Raw genomic sequence first — 22,222 nt, forward strand, 5'->3', positions numbered from 1 at the left:
CTTGCCGGCACGTCGTCCCTGCGACGCTTCTTCCGAATGAGTTGGGTCGTCGACGGAGAACTACAAGAACCCACAGGGAAGGTCAGTGACCGCGCCGTGCGGCGGCGTATTTAGCGCGCTCACTGTCAAAACGAGTTCCGCATGATGTTGAAACGTGCGACTTTCCGGTCCTGCACCGGAGAACTCTTAAGAATATGCCGACCAGTTATCACTCTTAAAATTCCTGTCAGACATCAGCGTTATACCGAGTTTTTGCTTTTCTGCATGCGTACGATCATTTGTGGAACACTCAAATACCGGAGACGAACGCTCGAAAAGCTAGTAGCGCTGAGGACGCCATGTTCCGACTTTCGGTTAAGCAATAGCGCGAGAAACTATTCTTATAATAGTGGCCGTTTTGTGCTACCAAGCTTCTGCTGCAAGAGGCGCCGGAAGCACCGCACACATTGTCGAGTTGCCGTTTCCTTTTCGCGAGAACAGCACGCAACGAAAAAGACATTTCTGGCGTATTCGGGTTAAAGAAACCGCTTGAGGATGTGGCTATCATCGCTGCTGTCGCCTCCCTCTTAGGAAAAGCTCTTCCGCTCGAATTGTTCGTAAGAGCAACTTGCAGTAAACCCTGATGCTGTACACATTAGTAGCGAAGGACGATGGCAAATAACAATTACGAACGAAAACCTATGTGAATTCGGCCCCAGTGCGTATAAGAACAAGCGCAAACCAGTCGCGATAGCGAGCTTACAACCAACGACGGCGGCAAAAATAAAAAAAAAAAAGGGGGGGGGGGGGGCTTTTTTTTACCAAGGGTCTTTGATGTCCCCGTGACTGTGGCGTTCGAGTACGAAAACGCGAGTGCGAATCGTGGTCGCATTTGGGCGGCGCCGCATCACCCCAGGAGGTGCAAATTGTTGCGGAGGCCCCTCGGCGTCCGAGACGTGATTTGCGCAGAAATTACTCTTCGCAGTAGAATTAATTACACCAAGATAATGTCCAGATGTAGCACGTCGAAAAAAAGACACCATCCTGATCGACATTTGCCAAGGCACCTGAAATGGCGTACTTTAGTCACCATTACGAACGCGCAACGGCCTTCTCTTTTTCGCCCGCACACGGCTGGAATACGCGAGCCTAAGCAAAAGACACGAGCCGAGCCTGCAGCTCCGCCCAGCGGCCTTGGCAGGGCGCCCCGGACGCGTCAGTCGGCGCCAAGCGCCCAAACCGGAGCACAGGCCGCGCGGCGTCCACCCGCACGTGTAATGGTGCGAACTGCCGGCGGCCTCTTTTCTCACCGACTGTCTTTTGATAAGCGAGGAGCACGCATAATTGGACTAACGCGATAAACGCTTCCGGTCCGGTTACGTGACCCGCGGACGCATTGACGGTCGCGGCGGGTGCAGCGGTGGACAACGCTGCGTCGCTCGTTCGGCCAGCGGACGCCAGGATCGTTCACTCGTGGTTACAATTAGCCATCTAGATGGTTAATTTATAGCTGGTGATCGAGTGTTCGCGCTTGGTCTGAGGAAGCTGTGCTCGTTGAGAACAGTGCTAATAGGCTGTATTTTGTCATTTAGGAGATACGAGGGAGGTGCCCGTTTGTGTACACTGAACGAGCTAATGGGGCTTGAGTTAAGCGAACGGCCGTGCCAAGCGGGATCTTCGTAGATTTGAGCATCGTTACATCGACTTGTCTCAGTAATATATAGTGTTTTCAATCACTGACTGGTTACGCCCCTTATATGTCTGTTTTGTTTTTTATTGAGCCTGTTCATTTCTTTCGCGAGCGCTTCAAGCCACAGTCAGACAATACTGTGGCTTACTGACGTTGTGTCAAGCAGCAAAAAAAAAAAAAAAGCCTTTAAATGCAATCAGAAGCAGCGTCTGCATCTATACTATGCTATGAAACACTAGTTTAGTTTCAGAAAATGGTCGGTAAAGCAATTGAGCAGTTCGTAGAGACTTGCGCAAAAAAAGCTGACAAGTTGCAGTGTGCGCGAGACCGAGCAGGGAAAATACAATCCACCTGAGATCCACCTCTGGTTGTACCTTTTTTAAAATGACAATACGAATAATAACTTCTGGGGTCTTACGCACCAAAACCACAATCCGATTATGATGCACGCCGTAGTCGGGGACACTGCATTGATTTTGACTACCTGGGGTTCTTTAACAGACAGGTTCCAGTTGACAGCGGGCGTTGATCCACTGCACTGACGTGGCGTTAACTGGACGTATCGTAGTAGTAAATTTCAACGCCTCAGTGTGAAACGTTGAAAAAGCTACCGGTTTTTACAAACTACTCGAAGTTAAAAAAAAAAAGCATTATAGCAAAGACTGGGCGAACTGCGACACCGTAAATGTTTGACGAATTTTCACGACACGATTATCGCTTGTCCTTAAAAAAAAAAAAAAAAAACTGTTTAGACTTTTGCCGCTTAGGCAACAGTTTAAGTTTGCGTTAAACGGTTATATTGGCAATAACATATATAGTGGTGGTTTTTGTCCCTTTTAATTTCTTTAACTGGCAGCAAATAGAAACCCAAGCTTAGAACAAACTTAGCTGTTACCGGTAAACATGAGGTAATGCGCTTTCAAAAATGTTGCAATGAGAAAAAGTGTAAAGTGTGCTACCTCCCCTGCCCTCCCTCCACCACCACCCCCTCGAAAAAACATTGATATATCTATAGATACACAGAGAAAATCAGACAGAGAAACGAAGGAATGATATGGAAAAAAAAACGAAAAAAAAAGCACCACGAAAGGAACCCGTGTGTCTAAGACAATGCGTGTAAAGTTTGTTCTTGCGTGCTAGAAATAATACAAATGGCATCGCCGCTTTGTGTACCGCGAAAACGAGGCATGTCAAGCTAAGAAAAGAAACAAGCAGCAGAAAAAAAGAATTGCTTCTAAATTTGTTCACTTAAGATATATGTAAAGTCTGCGCGACCCTTGGCCAATCTCTGTGAGTGGGTATGTTCGAAAACCTGTAAGGTAGTCATCATCAACAGCAGCAGAGGAGTGGCGTTTGAGCACGAATTAGTTTGACGCGTCTCTGTCTGGCCCCAGTCAGAGCGACGCGGCGGTAGCGCACTTTTCGTGTACCCCGTGGACCGCTCCCGCTGTGACGCACATCGGACGTGGCTGTGGCGTCGCTCGTGACGTCTTTTTCTCTTCGCAGCCTCCCCCGAATGCGAGGCCGGCTGCTGCGGGGCCGCAACCTCTGACAAGCGCGACCTGCCTCGCGTCCACAGGTGAGCGGGCGTCGGCACCGACGATTTGCGGGACCGGAAGTGTGTGCGTGCGCGCGCGCGTTCGGAGGCGGCCGCGGAAGGAGGCTGCGCAAGAGAGAGCGAGAGGAGCAAGAAGAGGGAAACAATGAAATGATGCGCAAACGCGAAAAATAAATACGATCCTCAACGGCGCAGTAAGTGGGGATGAAAGAAGAAACAAAAAAAAAGGCAAATTAATGTTGCGCGTAGCTTCCACGCCCTGACCTTTGAACCGAGCCATTGTTCGAGAGTCGCACGCGATGACCTCTCGCCGGGTAGGCGGCTGGGAGAGCTAATTCCTGTCTTCCCGCCACGAGTTTCTACTTTTGGCTGGCAAAGCGGTAAAAGAAAACGCCAAGCGAAGAACGAAGCGAAAAGGGCCACTCGGTGTACGCATGCCGTGGTGAGGCCACGTGCATCGTCTCATTGCTGCTAGACAGACGACGCGCGGGCAGCGCGCACTCGTGAACGTTCACGGTCACGTGTGGCCACGTGATGCACGCAAAATTGCCGCGCGACCGGCCGCTCGAGGCACTCTGTGGCTGTTCGCGGACTTCTTTCACGCTCGGAAAAACACTTTTATGTTGCACGTATTGAGTAACAGAAAGCTGTATCGGGAGTTTTTCATGTCGCTCTACAAGTTTCTCGTTGACACTTTTACCTAACCATAATATTTGGGAAGTTTAATAATTAATTAGGAGTGATAATGCAATTAGGTAGAATGAAAAAGAAATCTGAGCATCTCCAAGCGATGTCAGACAACATTGCCTTTGTTCTGTCCAGCTACGGGGCGGGGCAGTCGCATATTTTTAAACCCTGGCTAAAGTTAGATGGGACACCCTGTATATAGCGGTACGCGAGCTCCACTGGGCAGAATGCGATAACGTTTAACGCAGAGCTCGCGACGACCGCGCAGGTATCCAGATGACACGGAACGCGAACGCGCTGCGGGTTACAGCCGCGTGTTATGGCTACGACACCGCGATATTATACGTCATTCCTCGGCGCTGATTCCTCAGCCGAACACGTTATCCGTGGTGGTTCTGATTTCACAAGCTGTCGCGGCTGCTCTATACGACCTTCTATGTATCTACGTGCTGTGACATATATACACGGACGGCAAGTGCACAGAGGCTACGCGGTTACAGCGCCGCCGCTCAAAGTCGTCCCCCCCCCCCCCACCAATGTCGCCCCGTCCTTGATTGCAGCGGCGCGTTCTCTGCCAACTAACTTCCGGCCGCTTGCACTTAAACACAAATCGCATACAGCAAGCGTCTAGCGTCTGCCGGCGCTTCGAGAGTCAGACTTGTGCTTGGAGTAGCCACCGTGCGTTGGGAGTCGGTGCTTATAATAGCCACCGGGAACAGTTGTAGGATCGAACGTCGATAACTTACGTGACCTTCCCACGAAGCGTGCGTATGTATTCCCGTGCATCGTGCCCGCTTTTCTTCCACCCCCTCCCCCCTCCCTTGATTTTTGTCTTCGTGGAAAGAGTTACGACGTAGACATCTAACGAGATGTCCTCGACGGGGCTGGTGTTGTCCTCGATGTCTGCGTGCGATCACATTACTGCGGCGGAACACTACTCGTCACATTACAGGAAACAGCATTTTTCAATGCTATTCCGATAACAGGGGACAGCGGTAGCGCGAAGCAAAAGAACAGCTGGACGAGGCGACAAACGCGGTTCGAGCGCTCGTCCTTGTCTTGTCTCGTCGCCCAGTTTTGCTTCGCGCTCTCCCCAGTAATCGTGACGTAACAACTAGCCCAAACCGCTACCGTTACTTTTAAGTTGCGAGAAATTGCGCACTTGCGAAGCACAGTCGAGTGCCGTCCACTTGCACTGCGCAAAACAAGCGTGCGAGCTACAGGTGAATACACGTGTCTCTCGAGCGGATGCGGTGAGGAAAAAAAAAATAAACAGCGAAGAAGAAAAAAAAAAAAAGGGAGAGGCCGTCTCGTGTAGGCCGTGTGAAACGCAGGCGCCCCTCAGGTGTGAGCCAAATGCGGTTTCCAGAACGAGAGCCGCGTCACACGAACAAAGAAAGCGCGTGGTTCACGACTGCTGGAGTTTCTTTTGGCGAAGAGACGGCCGCCGAAGGCGTGTTGTACTTCTTCCCTTTTGTTTTTACTTTATATTTTCGTGTTGATCTGAGCCTTGCCTCCGGTAGCACCGACCTAAATTGCTGTCTATTCAGACCATGCCTGTATCTGTGTTCGTGCTGGATTTCGTTTCGATATTGCTCGTAATGTCACTTCGGAATTCGCTGTCGTGGGCACTCGACTGTGAAATAGTAGTTGCTCGAGGAAGATGCGAAGCTGCGTGAATGTTGAGAATTTTCCGAGCCCACAAAAAGGAAAACTACGTAGCCGAATCACGTACTGATATTTTCCAATCAGGATTCCGTGTGTCTACGGGCAAGGCATGGAGACATAATGCATTAATTTCCTGGCGGAGAATGCACTGACCGTGAGACACGGATGCTTTCCCGTCTTTTGACGAGCATGTTGGCCAAATTACTGTGATTAAAATTACTGTAAGCCGCATGCTGGATCACTTTACTCCTTGTTTTCGATCATTTTGCTTAGAGGAAGGCATATGCGAGCACTTGGTGGAAGAACAAAACGTGCGCAAGGGTTACAGAGCGTCTTGCCGACGTATACCTTTCCCGCAGTGTATAGCTTGCCAACTTAAGGTACGCACCGCTGATACTTACGTGAAGGCCCCGTAGTGTCTTACGAGGTGTGCACTGTTGAGGCGGTTATCGTCATAACAACTCGTGCGCAGTGGTCTGCTCATCCGCTTTCTATTGATGGTCACAGACGTCATACATAGTCGGGCAAAAGTGCAACCTGGAGGAATGAACTTAACTCAGATTTCAAGCTGCATACTCAATCGCCGTTCCATATTCTGATTGTTTCAATGCTTTTATTGTTGTTGTCGTTTTTAAATGTCCGCTTTCGAGTAACCTTGACACGATATAAGTTCGAAGCCTGCCGGCCTGTGACACGCTCTTTCTTTGCAGTATATGCCACAAATTCTTACGAAAACCGCCGCGGCCGATGCTGCTGCTGAGCACGAGTTCGTCGGCTCGATTCCCTGGTGCCTACAAAGCCGCGACCCGATGGCGGAGGAACGCTAAACTACTTGTGTACCGTCTTTTGGGTGCACACCAATGAAGCCCAGTTGGTGAAGAAAGAACCGAGGAGTCGCACAGCCCCATGTTAGTCGACAGACGTGTATTGTGGGTTTGCTTGTCTGTTGCGTCTAAAACGCCTTGTTTCGTTGTCCTTCAGCATAAGGCGCGTTCGCCCTGCGTGGATACTTGACTCGCTCGCTGTTGGGCACGAGCTCTGGCGCACACTCGTCGTTTGCGTGGCTCGGCCAACGACTCATTTCGTGTGTCGCGGCGACGAGTAGCAGACACACGCATCGAGCAGCAAGAGGTTCCGGCGAATGTACGGAGTCGCGGCGTTATTGTGCAGGAAAAGGGGTACACAAAGAGATTAGAAAAAATGCAGGCGGAAGTTCGAATCGGCTATAGAGCAAAGCACGGGTAGTTGGAGATCGCCGGGTGAGGCCTTCATCCCGCAGTCGACATAAATAATATTCTGATAACGACGATCATGAATATGTACGGCAATTGCAATGCAGGAACTAAGTGGTAAACTCGTCGGTCCCTTCGCTCAATGCGTCCGTCTGGCAAGGCGCCCATACCTGGCGGCCGAATCACCTTTGCAGAAAGGCTGGAAGAGAAATTGAAAGCGGGTGGGGAAGCTATCTGCTGTCACCTGCCTCCACAGGATTGCACTTTCCGCGATGCTTCTCAACGATCCCGGAATTTGTCGACGTCGCAGTGCGGGCGGAAGTTCACCTCCATTCAAGGATTCACCGTAACGTAACACGCATTTTTTTGATCCCGTCGTCTGGCGTTCACGATAGTGAATACTCCGTTTCCTAGAACTTTAACTTGGCTAACACGAAGAAGCCTCGATAAGAACTATGAGGAGTGCTCGGTACTTTAAAGCCGCACGTTATTCGATATGGCTGACGCACATTGGCCGCTCAAAATTAAATTAGATTGCGAGGTTGAATGTCCCGAAACAGCACAGTGGGTTATGAGGGACGCTCTAGTTGAAGACTCGAGATTAATTTTTACGACCTGGTAGCCCTTCGTGCGCACACAGCTCGGCCACATCCCGTCGTCTTCGTAATGCGGCCGCCGCGGTCGGGAACCCAACCCGCGACCTCGTGCTCATTGGCGTAGCCACCGTGGCGGATCGTGAAGTTCGGTTGGCAACCCTAGAGCGCGCACCAGTTTGCGCTCCCTGGACGAGCAGGCGCGCTGACTTCAAGCGTCTGGCGGCCTCGCAGAACTTCCTCGTGAGGGCGCACTGTGCGGCCTTCCTGCAACGTTATTGGGGGCGAGCTCCACCACTAGAAAAGCTAGCGCCACCGTCGGCGTGACGTGGCATGAGGGATCACGTGGACACAGCGGCCGCGTCGGCTGCTTCGGAAGCGCCGAAGCGAGCTGAAAACGAAGGCGTAAAGTTCCACGTGCGCCGCGGTTCTGATTAAGTGGTGAGGCTTTCTCGCCTTCAGTGTCTGCTTGACAACATTTGAAATCACTATAATAGGTAGTGGCTGCCTTTGGAGGCGTGCAGCATGGTAGGCTACTGCTCGCTGCCGCAGTGCCCGACGTACGCAACGGAGCCCGGTGTCAGCCTTATTCACACGTAGCCGCAGGGCAAGGAGCTGCGTGAAGCTTGGCTGGCGAAACTTAGAACCGGCAGGCAGCCATCGGCTACAACTCAGGTATGCAGCAAGCACACACGCGAGGAAGATTTCTGCTACGGCGCCGGGACTGCGCGTGATGTTCGGTGAGTAGCAGAAAACGCGCACTGTGACGCTCGCCCGCGCCCGCTGCCCGGCTAATGTCAGGACGGTTTGCTCTATGAACATGTTGATGCTAGATACTGACAAGTTCACTGCAACTGAAAGAGAGCGGTAAGGCGCACATTAAAGAAAGGCATGGCATATGGCCATGTTTGTGTTAAGAATTAATGCACTGGATTACAAAAAAGGAAGCAGAGGGAACTCGCGCGCTGAGAAGACCGATAAACATACAGTGCGACGCAACTTGAGAAATAATTTTGAAATGTCCAAGAATTTACAAGACAAAGATTGTATCGCCGCGACGGCAAATCACAGTCGCCGTAGGCGTCGAAGTCTCTATAACGAAATTTTCGAACAGTTCTGATAGCGTCCACGCAACAATGGTTGCTAGTGTACTGTGAAATGCTCATATGCTGCGGCCTAAAGCTCACGGCACGGTGCGAAAACGCGCTCACAGCGAAAGCAAATCATTGTGCGCGGACATGCATGCAGACGCGCAGTCGGTCCCTGCGAACCTGTGCGATCGCTGCATCGAGGCTTCATTCTGTTATGCCCCATTTGGTTATACAGACAGCCCACTATAAGAAAATGTTTCACATTATTTACTCTCAGTGTTTGGCTACCTTTCCCGCAAGAAGCCGGTTCGGGAGACTCCATCGCGGCGACCGCGCGCAGTGGCGTTCGCTGTACGTATTCGGTAAAGAGAGAGCGTCTGTAAACGATTCTGTGCTTTAAGTTTGCCCAAGATTATTACTTCGGCAGTAAAAATCTTCTCTCGTTTCGAGAGAACGTTCAGAAATGTCCAGGAGGGCTGTCGCGTGGTGTTCTTATTGAGCGCCGTATAAGCGAAACCTATGAGGAGCGCGCCGCGTGATCCCTCATACTACGCAAGGGCGGCGCTTCCGACAGATGGCCACTCCGTAACTCCTCGCCTCCAATACCGTCGAAGGAGTGTTTTGGAAAGGAGGTCTGCACAGTGAAATAGACGCGGCCGAAACGGTGAATTTGTAGCTCGCGTTTATTTCAAAACGCGACGCGAATTACATTTATGCCACGCTTAAAAGCAGTTACCTGATCTAAGAGAGTTACGAGAAAAACATGAAACAGAGGTCGGGGCGAAATAAACGAGCCAAAATTATGAGTTAACCATTGTGCAAAGGCGTCTGAAATGAGCTCGCGCAGCGAGCGCGTCTTAGCTGCGAGTCGAGGAGAGTCTCCCTGCCACTCTCTCCTCCTGGATGCGGTCGCCGCTGACTCTGGCTGGCGTATTTGGACGGTGCATACTGCATTCGTGAATGTAAACGTGAGTGTAGTCCGTCCTTAGTCGATATCCCCAGGCGTCGCTATCTGTAGTATAGTTGGCTGGTCCGGTGAGTCCCGTCCGTGGCGGTACAATTTCGGGATTTGGCTGCTCAAGCCATTAGACTTTCAGCCAGCTTCAATCCGTGCACGTCGAATAAGAAAGACGTGGCATGCGACTGCAAAAGAGGGTCAGCCTGTGCACTGCTACGCAAGTCATAGGCGATATACTTTAATATCCACCCAAGAGATGCCCGTACTTCCGAGTATATATATGTGGCGAATATACACAGCCACATTTCTCTCACAAGTCCTTCCGTCAGTACATATGCATGGAACGCGTTGTGATTCTTTGCATAATTTTATTATCGTATATCCCGCGTTATATATATATAAGTTATATATAAGCTATATAGTTTGGGACCGTTCGGACAAAATGTCTTTCTGGAAGTGTGTCCATCGCACGCCGAGAAAAAAAAAAGCCAGGAAAAAGAGACAGAGCTGAAACAAAACAAGGGAGAACAGTTACTCTCGTATTCAGAAATGCATCTTAACTTGCAGCTCACGCTTCACTTGAATCTAAATAACGTCTGTTGGGAACGCGCCGAGGGGAAGGCAATTACGAGCGTCCTGGGCGCGTTCACGCCAGGCCTCATTCCGATCAAGGCAAGCACGGGCTTCCAGTTAAGATGCATTTCTGAATACACGTGTTATTCCCGTGCTCCCAATTCAATCGGTGCGTGTCTAGTTTCTGCCCGTGTGCCTATTTTTAACCAGCGACACGAGGGACTTGACGCGTCTCGTGCCGCAGCGCGTGTCGCCGCGAGAGTGTGTGCGCATTGCGCATCCGCTGCGCGCTGCAGGCGAGGAGCCGCAAATAGTGCGCCGCAGCAGGGAATCGGCCGCGGTGTTCAGAGAGGCCCGTGATGGCCGCACGTGCGGAACCTGCGAGCTCGTTGCGCCGCCATTGTTCACGCTGTGATCGGCGGCGTGTCGTCGCGAAAGCTCGACGCACACGCCACGTGCACGGCTCGTGGCGCGGTGTGAGGTCGAGACCGTGCTCACAATAGGGCTCCTTCATTACGTATGCATACACCAGGAAGACCGCGTACGCCGCGCCCGTACTTCGCCTTCGCCGTGTCCTTATCGTACGAGGGGCTTTTGTTTCTTATTCTGCATTGTCGAGTGTGCTACGCACCATCGAAAACCAAGCCGGTCGCGGCCGGATTTCGATGGAGGCGAAATGCAAAAACGCTCTTGCACTTAGATTTAGGGGGACGGTAAAGAACACCGGGTGGTAAAACTTATTCTGCAGTCCCCCACTACGGCGTGTCTCATAATTAGATCGTGGATTTGGCACCTAGAACCCCAGAATTAATTTTTTTAGATGAAACTGAAGGTTCGATGCGCTTAGTCTTCGAGCGATATGTGCGCGGTTGTGCAGGAATAAAAGGGGGCGGTGTTGTCGGAAGAGTGTCACATTCGCGACATTTTGCATAAGTGCATACGCGGAACCGATCCGCGTCTACTAGTGAAAGCATTCTTCGCATAAGGCACGCAATTTAAGCAGTGCCAGAAACGTTCTCACTGGTTGAGTCACGCGAAATCTCGCGAAACTAAAAGTACTCCCTGCCCCGAAAGTTACCTTCCGATAATACCGCCCCCCGTTGGCATACATGCGGGTTGGCATACGGATCAATGAAACAAAGAGTCTCGCTCTATTGTAGCAACAATTTGAAGGTAACTGACAACTGACTATTATTTTTGAATTGTAGAATAAGTTGCAGATGAGGCTTAAATATGGGGTTACAGCCTCCATTAAAGCTGCAGGTGGGACAACTTGTCGCCGGCTCAATACGAACCCACAAGCTTCGTATGACGCGCGTGGGGCACTCTGCTATAGTTGAGCGAAGCGAAGGCTGACACATGTCCACTTTCTTTGATATTGACCGGTATACTTGTTTATCTGTTTCAGGCGACCGCTTTTAATGTCTCACAAATAGACAGTTTTAGCAGAGCGTTTGCTTGCGCTCCGCTCCGCATGCACATGTTTCACGCCCGCCAGTGGCTGCACAGAATGCATTGATTTCGCTAATCTAACAAGAGCGCCTTCCAGAGATGCCACTGACGTGCTCTCAGCTTGGCGGTAAAACGATTACGAAAGCAACTACACGCTCCCTGACGCACCGCTAAATCAGGTTCCTAGCGGAACGTGGCCAGCGTCTCACGTTCCGCTGCCGCTATGTGTGCTGTGCGCACGCGCGTCAGTGTTCCCAGTAGCGTTTTGCTGAGTGGCTGCGTGCCATTTGTTGCGATATGCCGGTCTGAGCGGAGCGGACCGTAAACGCTCTGATAAAACTCTCTAATGTTATCGCTCAGCGCGGGTCGCGCCCGCATGTATCCAACGTTTCTCGAATGTTACCGACGGTTCTACGCATTGCCTGTTGTCACCCAAGCTTGCGTCATGTGATTGCATGTGCGACGCGAATTATGTAGAATTTTCTGGAAGAAACTCGCGCACCAGCGATTAGTATGGAACCTTCGATGACCCAAGTATGAAAGCCGACGCGCTTGCCCCGCAGACCAGATTTTCAACGATCGCCGACTGTTTCCGCCGCTATCGTTGTCCTTTGAGTCTAGCCTGCTATTGAGGGCACAGGTACGCCCATGCAATAAAACGCTAGTTTCGTCAATCAGTTTTGTTACCTTCTCCACCGTCGCTACTACGTGACAATATTTACGCACACCTAGCTTTGGGAATGTAAGCCATCGCCACTCACGCCTCCATGATGGGGGTGACAATTAGCCATACACTGTATAGATTCCATCGAAACTTAAAAAAGAAAAGAGTACAAAAAAGAACGACTGTGCCAAAGGTTTTCGTTGTGACGTTTACTGCGCCCGCGCAATCGCGCACTGCTATGACGGAACCCAGACTGAGCTGGGTTCCGTCACTATCACTAATAGTGCTTCGCCTTTCCGGCAAAACTGCAGTCTCTCTCTCTCTCTCTCATTCTTTTCTTTTTTCTGCGAGTCCGAGTATAAGCGCTGCTGCGCATGACTGCTGTTGATTCTCATTTCGAGTGAATCCGGCTGGGCCTCATTTCGGTGACTGACTGAATGATACAGTGTTCCTCAACTATCATGCACCAAGACTTTAAAAAAGAGTATTTGCGTTACTCGAAGGAAACCTACTGCATATTATTTACAGTACAGTGGAGTAGCTGCCAGTAATTCTTTCGTTCCTGAGATTTAATTCGGTAATTGCATTTAAATATCTAACTTGAGAAGTACTGTCCTAAGTTTCAAAGTGTCATTGAGGCATTCGTAGGCACCGAAAATAACATCTAACTGCGGTGTTTTGAGCGATGCACTAATTGCGTACTAGTTTTTTCCGACTGGTAAAGAAACCCCGCGGTATATGAAAAATATAACGTGACTGCGCTCCCACCCGGATATTAAAGCAGCGCCCTCAAATAAGCTGATTGAAAGCAACTGAATTGCCTGTCGCAAACCCGAAGAGACGGAGATAACGGTACGGAAAATCGCGGCTTTGCTAGCACCGCATCCAAAGAGTGCGCGCGAAGCGACATTTTGCGCCAAAAACTTGCTTCGGAGCAAAGCCAGATTAAAGTCACTGTTTTATTTTTCATGAAAGTGTATACGTGCTGCAACAACAGGTTCGTGTCAAAAAATAAAATCGAAATAAAGAGACCGGGAAGCGACCAACGTGTAGAGAAAAGGCAATTAACTGGTGTGTGCATGCAAGAAAGTAAATATACCATTTCTAAATGAGCCGAATTGGCAATCAGGATGTCTGCAAAAAAAGAAAAAAAAGAAAGCGTTTGATTTCAGTGTGCCCTTATTACCTATGAATTCGTAAGCTCCGTTGAACACCAGCTGCTGCCTAGAGGACGTGTTCGAATAGGTCTCCTTTTGCAGCTATGCAGTGCTGTGTCTGTTTTATCACATCTTCAGTGGCTTTCTTCATGACCGACGCCGGAATCGTACAGCAGACATCCGTTATCTTTGCCTTGAACTCATCTGACCTCCGTCTCGATCATGTAAGCACGATCTTTCACATAACCCATAAGAAAGAAATCGAGTGGAGAGAGATCAGGTGACCTAGCTGGCGAATTTACAGGCCCGTGCCTTCCAATCTATTGCGCATGAAAAGTCGCATCCAACTAGTTTCGTGCTCGGCTGCCGCTGTGTGCTGCTGCTGTGTGCTGGTGCTCCATCTTGATGATACCACAGAAGTGGAAGACGTGACAGTGGGACTTCGCTGAGAAACTCATCCACCACTCCTTGAAGGATTTCGTTCACGTAACGCTGTCTGGTCAGTGTGTGATCGAAGATGGGACCGATTATAGCAGCGGCGTCAATTCTGAAGCACACATTGATCGACCACTGGTACTGGTGCTGGTTGCGCTTTACACAGTGTTGATTGGAGTCCCTCCAGTGGTGTGCGTTATGCAAATTGAACTAGGCGTTTCTGCGAAAATTGCCTTCATCTGTGCACATGATAATGCCCAAGAAGTCGGGTGACGCATCGGCTTTTGTGAGATCCAGTTCGAGAAATCTAGACGATTCCGCAGGTACCTATCTTCAAAGCGTTGGTGCTAGTTAAGGCGGTACGGGTGAAAGGCCGTCGTTTAGAATTCTGCAAACTAATGACTTAAAACTAACACAAAACGGGCAAAGTTCATGTGGAAAACGCTGCAACATCCGCCATACAGCCCAAACCTGTCGCCTTGCGACGTCCACATTTCAGGGCAGTTGAAGAAACTGCTCAATGGAACCAGATTCGTGTCGGAGGATGACGTGAAAGAGTCAGTTACAAACTTTTTGAAGCAGCAACCCAATGAGTTTTGTGAGACGGGAATCACGCGACTCGTTAGTCAGTGGGACCAATGTTTGAAGGCTCATGGAGACTACTTTTAAATAAAGTACCCCGTTAGTCATATATTCGCATTGGCTCACTTTCATTTGACTCGCCATCGTATATCTTGCATAACTGCTTTTTATACGTGCTCTCTGTTGCGACTATAACTTCAGTGCAATTACTCTCGATAGACGACCGGTGACGACTCCTCCTGTGCAATACAATGGAACAAAGGTCAGCGTCATTTAGATTATTGCCTGGTGATTGCATATGCACAAAAATGTCAAGAAGGTTCTTGCATGACAAAGTTTCAGTAAAATATTTGTCCTCAACTTGTTCATTTCATGGTCATTGCACTTTTCATATCAGCGGCATGCACTGCTTTGCCGGTTTCGAACTGATATAGTTCTAAAGTTCGTGTGCAATTTGCATCACTTTATAAGAAGATAAAAAACATGCAAGCATTGATATCAGTTATTTCTGGCATAATTTTTGGTACATACGAATATATTATTTTATGAAGAAATACATATTTAAGCTGTCTTGACAGTGCGTAGCGTCCAAGATGTCGTTTGCAGCATCTTTGGCAATGGTAATGCAATTGTTATTCATGCAATTGATCCCTCGGCAAATTCTGTAAGGAGGAGGCCCAGCTGCAATGTGAGCCCCCCCCCCCCCCCCCCCCTTGTACGCAATTTCTGGCTACGCCATGCACTGGCTCTAGCAATACGCCTAGTGATAGAAAATGGGTTCCTTATTTTCTCAATTGACGCGAAAAGGCTTGACTCGTGGCAGCTTCGCGTCGGTACCGCAGGTCTGCTGGCTCTCCACGTAATCGGTGAACCGTTCTGTTTTCCGTATGCAGGTCTACTGCGGCCCTGCGACTGCGTCGAAATGAAAGCGACTTCAGTCGCAGCCTTTGCGCAAGCTACACGCGAATTACATTTGCGAGTGGGTTGGAGGAACCGCGAAACGGAGGAAACAAGAAATGCAAGCCGAAAACGCGGAGCTACACGCACGCAGACATCGGCGCGCGCCTGCTCGCGAGGTTGAACGCGCGACGCTCGCGCGGTAGCACTTTTACGTCCCGAGCAGCCGCAGGCCCCGCGGGGCTAATCGAAGAGTATGCACACACCGAACACAGCGGCAGCGAGCACTCGAAAAACCATTACACGGCAGGTCCGTGGAAATGCGGCGCGTCAGATCGATTTGGCCGGCGCAGCTCTACGCACGAGAAAAAGAAAATGAACGGCGCATGACAGGGTCTTTCGATAGCAAAAGAACCCGGTATACGAGGCCGACATGTGTCCGGTAGAACGCGTGCCGCCCACCACTGTGGCGAGTTTGGGTGCGACTCCTGTGGGTGCGAGGAGACCATCGAGCACCTATTGTGTACCTGCCCTCGCTACGATGTCCAACGCCTCTCTCTGCGGGCAACTTTACGCAGACTGGACTCGAGACCGTTTACCGAGTCAAAGATACTCGGACCGTGGCCACACCCGTCACTAGCTCGAAAAGCGATTCGTGCACTAGTGCGGTACTTGAAGTGCACGGGCTTAACAGACCGTTTATAGTGTCCTTGTGTATGGTGTCGCTCCCACACGTACTCAGTGCTTCCTCTCTCCCTTTCTTCCTCTTTCTATTCCCCTTTCCCCCACCCCCAGTGTAGGGTAGCAAACCGGATGCTGTTCTGGTTGACCTCCCTGCCTTTCCTACCCTTGTTTTCTCTCTCTCTCTCTCTTGGGCGCGTAGATTTATTCCAGTTTCCCGAGTCCGAGCGCCAGCCCGAACTTCGCCCGTGGTGGCCTACTTTCCGCGTTGGCGAATTAAAAAAAAAAAAAAAGAAACGGAAGAGAAGGCAGAAATGAGAAGAAAGGTGGTCGTATAATGCGCGTTTCGTGCACTTCCCTGGGACCGCAAGTTTCCACGCTCTTGTCATTGTTACGCGCGGCTTCCAGTCGTGTGTGAGGCCCTCGCGAGCGCCGCCTGCTTCTTCACGGAGTGTGCGGCCCTTTCCGCCGAACCGTGGTTTGTGCGCTGAATCAAAGTCGCGCGTGCAGGCGCCGAACGGCGCATCGTGACGCGTCTCGTGTGGCAGCGACGTGCCCGCTGGTGCTGGCGCGCGCGGTGGGTCTTCGGCCGAGCGCCGGTGGCCCACTTTTCGCGCCACCAGCGCTGCGGGAAACCCGCGGAGGGAGGGGGCCGCGGAGAAAGAAAAAAAAAAGAAAAGAGCGTGGCAGAAAATAGCCTGCAACGTAATACGCGCGCCATGTGCAACTGTGCGTGTAAAATGAATGGAAAGTGGAATCGAGACCACGTTCTAAAGAAATGCCCCGTTTTTCCCTTTGTTTTTTTTCGTTTTCCCCCGGTACCTTTCGTGGTGGAATGCTCGTTTGTCGTTGTTCGGACGCTCCTGCTGCCCACGCAACCGTGACGCTGGGATGAAGGCACGAATATGGAAGATCCGCGCGGGCGCCTCCAGCGGAGGAGAGCGGACGGCGCGTATAGACCGATGGCGTTTCTGTCGTTGTTTTACACGTGCCGTGTACGTGCCTGTCGGGATGAGTCGCAAGTGGAACGCTTGCGGTCAGCTGGTTTGTCGCGGGAAGCAGGGCGATCCGCGGCCTTTCGTGGGGTGCCACAGATCCGGAGCATTGCAGGGGATCGAGGACGATCCGAGTTCTAGCAGATCACGCTGCATGACAATATCTGACGCCGTATGCACACACCTCCTCGTTCTTAACACCCATTGTTGGCCAGCCGAAATATTCGTTCTGATTTCGTAGGCTGCGATGGGCCACCCAGCAGTTGTTAGGGGCCGTTCTGCGAGATCGAGAGCTTCTGTATTATGATATGCCTTGATTCCAAACTGGTTTTGCAATGACTGCGCAGGAAGCATAGTCAAGTTGTAGCGGTCACTCTTTGCAAAGAGTAGAATTAGGTGCAAAATTGTTTCGCCGCCTGTAACTTAAATAAGAATGAATACACGGCTTACATGTAAAACTTCCTAGCCGTTGCGTATACCGCAAGCGTTCAAATTTTACGGAATGCGGAATCTGACAAAAACATTAACGTTTCTGTAGCCTCGATGCATTGGATTTCGAGCCTGTTTGTGACCAACGGGTGTTGCAGCGCGCGCACGCACGCCTCTAATATATTCGGTTTCCAAGAGCAGATAGAAACCGAGGCAAACAGGGGAAGCCTATTGCGTGACACCAGTCCATGTTGCGTCGCCAAACCGTCAGCACAAGTGAGGCGTCATCGCCATGGAGAAAGGAAATGAAAGATTAGTAGAGAGCGCGTCTAGCGTTCATAAGTCAACCTCATTTGTAGCCGTTCTCTGTTAACTTTCCCCGCTGGGTGTTGAGCGCGTTGCATAGCGGCAATTTTGCTGAACGGAATAATAAAACAAGTTCACCGACGATTACGATACTCCTTAAGAGGAAGCTTTAGCTCGGAGGCTCCGATCTAAATACATGTAAAAGCAGAATTCGTTTTTCTCGGCAACCACTGCACCAAATTTGACAAGGTGTGTTGCATTTAAAAGAAAAACTTAAAATCTAGTGACTGTTGGTTACGAATTTTTGAGTTAGGTCGTCAATTATTTATTAAAAATTGGCAAAAATCGAAATTTTTCAAGAAACTTAACTATCAAGTTTACAATTGTGTAACTCAATAACCAAAAATGATAATACGATTCTGTGAGTTGCATCGAATAGTACATCTAAAGCGGACAAAATTGATATGCTACACATGAATATAAAAAATTACTAATATGGAAATACAGCTTTTGCGGAACCCTTGTAACCAACGTAACACATTTACGTAAGATGTAAAATGACATATAGAATTTGTCCGCTTTGAATGATCTAATGTATGGCGTTTACAGAACCGCGAAATCTGTTCTTGATGCAGAGCTGTGAATTTGTAAACTGCGTGCTTGTATTTTTTTTCAGACGGCCGAAAATTTGAAAATCATTTTAACAAAATGCAAGCCCTAAATCGAAATTCCACTTCCAACAATCACTAGAATTTAACTTTCTCTCTCAAATGCAACAAATTTCATTAAAATCGGTCCAGGGGTTATCTCAGAAAAACGCTTCTGCGTTTTACATGTATTTCAATAGGCCGCGTCGGAGTTGGGCCCGAGCTAAAGCTTCCTGTTAATGCGAAATTTGAGCGCAGCTGTACGCGTGTTTTCATTTCACGATATATTAGAGAGTTATCGCTCTCTATTGGCTGGCGCAGACAATCGGTCTCGTGCGCCACATTGCAAAGTGGAGCGAAGTGTGCCGCGACTGCCTCGCTAATCTGGAGATCGCGAGAGCCAACGCATGGCTGACGCTTCGGCGCGATTCACAGCAGCCGCGCGTTCGGCAAATCTACCAGACGACGGGCGCTGTTCTGGCGCCATCTCGTAGACATCGTCGCTGCGCCTTCGTCTCCGCTTGTTCGTTCGCTCGGTTACGCTGACACACGTCGCAGGAACGTGCGACCAAGATTTGCGCTCTATAACAATCGCAAACCGTAACAATCGAAACAAGCGCGAACGAGGCCAAACCAAGCAAACCAAACAAGCGCAAGCGAGGCCTAACGCGAGCAGATGATAGTATACGAAACGAGCGGTCCGGCGATGGCTAGGAGCCTTCCGGCTCCTAGCCATCGGCGGCTGTCAACGGAGCCGACACCTGTGCCGACACTGCGAACGCGGCCTTGGGGGAAACACGTCTACGGTGTTCGCATAGACGTGTTTATATTGTCATCGTTTGTATCAAACAAGATGGCTGTGCAAATACGTTTGCTTTCACTTTCTGCTTGAAGTTAGGCAGCATTCCGAGCTTCCACGCTGGGACGCCGGTTTCGGGCGGAGCTACGCGCCGCTCGCTCATTCCTACCGTGTGTCCCGAATCGCGGCATGCGGCAAGTCGCACGCGACGCGCCGTACGACCGATCGCACGGAAAATCGCACCATGTGTCTCGCGCTTCAGAGCTGCGCTCTAGAAAGGCGTGAGCGCAGGCGACAAGCGTGTGCTTGAGGCATGGCGTGTGGCGCATCGCTTGCCTCTCATGACGCGATCACGCGCTTATGGTACAACACCCAGCATCCCATTGGGTTCTCCTCCACCCCCCACACCCCCTTTCTTTTTTCGCTTGGCGTCAAAGTTGCTACTTGATGGTCCCTACTATTTCTTTTTTATTTTCTCAATGTTTATTGCCTTAAAGTTTGTCTCGAGGTACGCGATAAGTACAATGAGTTTGACCGTCATGGCGTGGTCACCTGGAAAGCCTACAAAGAGCTAAGATGACCCAATTTGAGTGAAATGGGGGCGACTCATGATACAAGGAATAGTCCGCAGCTTACCACCGCGGCAAAGGCAAAAAGATAAAAAGGCGAATAGTACAGTGACGCGCGCATATCCGGACATCTTTGCAATAGTTTTTAATGCGAAGCAAAGTTTGCCTCATGGTCGACTCATTGCGGTAACTAGGTTCATGTCTCGCCTCGTTCTAATAAATAAAAAAGTAAATGTCGACTGATGGTAAAATCGAGCCTCTTCCACCGAGCACAGCAAGGCATTGCCCGAACCATTCGGCCACGACGGCCTTTACTTTTTTTTTTGGTTCTTCATTGCCTGATTTGCAAATTAACTCATTATTAACACACTTGTTCAAAGAACAAGCACATAAAAAACGTACATAACATATACAGACTAGTACGACTGTAATCACATGGAAATTCTCTTTGTGAAGGGTTCTAACCTCGGCAACTGGAGGGCATTCTTGCGATTTTTGCGCCTCCAGGTAGGCGTTTATGCTTTCTCGAAAGAACATCCGCGCTGTTCGAACGTCTGGGTCGCAGTATAACAACGTAATACTCAGGGATTTAGGGCCCACCAGAGGCTGTGGATGCCAACGAGCATTACTAGATCAGAGGGCATCCCATGTTCATTTTTAATCGCTAGGCACTTGGTGATGTAGGGTTCTAGCATGAATTCTTTTTAACTGTTATTTCTAAATCATCCCGAAATACGCTCCTTCCCAACAACGCAAGAAAACATAATCTCGTGTCTCAGATTGCTTGCATATTAAACAATGTGTTTTCCAAGGTAAAAAAAAATAAACACATTTATTTCAAAACTGCTTTTATTGAAAGCCTTCCCGTATGAATTTTGAAAAACAGTGTTTTTGCGCCTGGTTTAACTTGTACGCGCTTGGGCTTTTTAAGTACAGTGTGACCTTGGCTACTACTGTAAAGGAATCTATAAAGGCACGGGAAATTCGGTGTCGTAAACGTCTATATGCAGCATTACTTTTTGGAGATAATTGAGATATTCTTTTGAAAAACGCACGTTCAGCATAATTCTCTCGTTTCAAAGCCAGCTAGGTCTTTGCAACATTTGACGGGTGCGTCCCGTGCCACTTTGCCGCCTTCTTTCCTCGTGACAGCTCGCGCTTTGTCGCAGTGCGTTAGGCCGCAATGTCTACGGCATCGGCCCATAATCCCCAGTACCTTCCTCGTTGCAACTGTAGACGTAGAAGCTGCGATGTTGTACCGATTTTTCTTGTATTCTTCGTACCCCCCCCCCCCCCGCCCCATGATTTCGAAGGGGGGGGGGGGTGCTGAAATGAGACCCCGCCCTGGATGCGCCCCTGATCACCATATAACCATAGTTTGGTATTCGCATGTTCGTAATCAGTTGGAGGTGAATGCAGCTGCAGTTTCGCGCGTGTTACGTCTTTTGTGTGTTGCTTGTACATAGTGTTTTATTTGTAATCGTGCCACATATATGTAGATCAGTGTGCGATATTTTTCTGCACACGCTTCCCTTTCCTGTACGGAACTTTGTTGTGAACTGCGCCAAGGCAGCCTGTGCTTCTATATTCTATCTGGACGGTGAATTAATCGGAAGGCAATGGTGTCGCAAAATTTAAGCTGCACATTTTATTTTTTCCGTGTCTCGTCCTTATAGCTAGACTCGCCTACGTGCAACAGGTGCCCGAGGTACACCGGTGCTTCTGCTCTTCCAAAGCCATTCGAGATGGTATCCGACTTGCACTATCGGGTTCACGCCCAAGGTTTACCGGAAGGTCACGCTGCTTCTAGTTTTACGAAAAACCTAGCACCTTTTTTTTTTTTCACCTCTACGAAGATTGCCCCCTATCTTCAGCCCTTTGAAACGTCGCCTACGCGTAGATAAATCGCGGGCTCATCCCGGTCCCCCTCTTCACGGTCGTGAATGTACAGGGCCGTACAACCGTATATCTGTAGAATATACCGGCTCGTTGGGTCCCGATCGTTCCTCATTAAACGCCTACCGGCGCTGTATAGATGGCAATGCAAACCCCGCCCTTTACGGCGTGCTCCGTCACTTCAGTTGCTTCGTGAAGAGCTTTCCTAAAAAGAAAGAAAGCAAGTAATGATAATAATGCCCGGTTCTTCTTTTTTTTTTTTTTTGCAACGCGGGAATAGGAACAAGGTGGTTGCCACTGCGGCGGAGCGCTGTGCACGCCAATAAATTGCGCGAAAGCAACAACCAGCACCGCGACCGCGCGCGTCCCCTTTGAGGAATTCCAAGGCTGTATGGCGTGTGTGGGGTCGTATTTCACCGGCAAATGGTGCGCTACGAACGAGACGCGGTTAAGGACCCGTTTAAGGCGCCCTCAATGAGGGGTTTTACGACGTTCTTACGCGTGGACAACGAAAATAAAAAGAAAGAAACGAAACCGACAGTGTTGGAAAGACCAGAAACGAAGGAAGTATGAAACGGGTAAGCACGCTGCCGTGCAGGAAGGGCGACGGTTGCGCACAACAGATCCAACCCCCGCGCCTTATTCTTCACCACCAACTGAGCCCTAGGGTGCCTCGATGTCCTC

General features: G+C 49.9%; 1 protein-coding gene across 3 annotated transcripts in view; it reads left to right on the forward strand.

Moving 5' to 3' along the window:
* The window catches only part of LOC126518564 (uncharacterized), a 218,275-nt gene that overhangs the window by 89,271 nt on the left and 106,782 nt on the right, over positions 1-22,222 (forward strand). Inside the window, exon 2 of one of the 3 annotated variants that reach the window (XM_050168340.2) lies at positions 3,176-3,248. The exons of 1 other annotated variant lie outside the window; for it this stretch is intronic. The gene's annotated coding sequence lies outside the window, so the exon portion shown is untranslated. Of the gene's footprint in view, positions 1-1,423; positions 3,249-22,222 lie in introns of those variants that run through there. One more of the 3 variants, XM_055065016.2, reaches the window with a different exon arrangement.

This window comes from Dermacentor andersoni, chromosome 1, assembly GCF_023375885.2.
Source record: "Dermacentor andersoni chromosome 1, qqDerAnde1_hic_scaffold, whole genome shotgun sequence".
In the NCBI taxonomy this organism is placed as follows: domain Eukaryota; kingdom Metazoa; phylum Arthropoda; class Arachnida; order Ixodida; family Ixodidae; genus Dermacentor; species Dermacentor andersoni.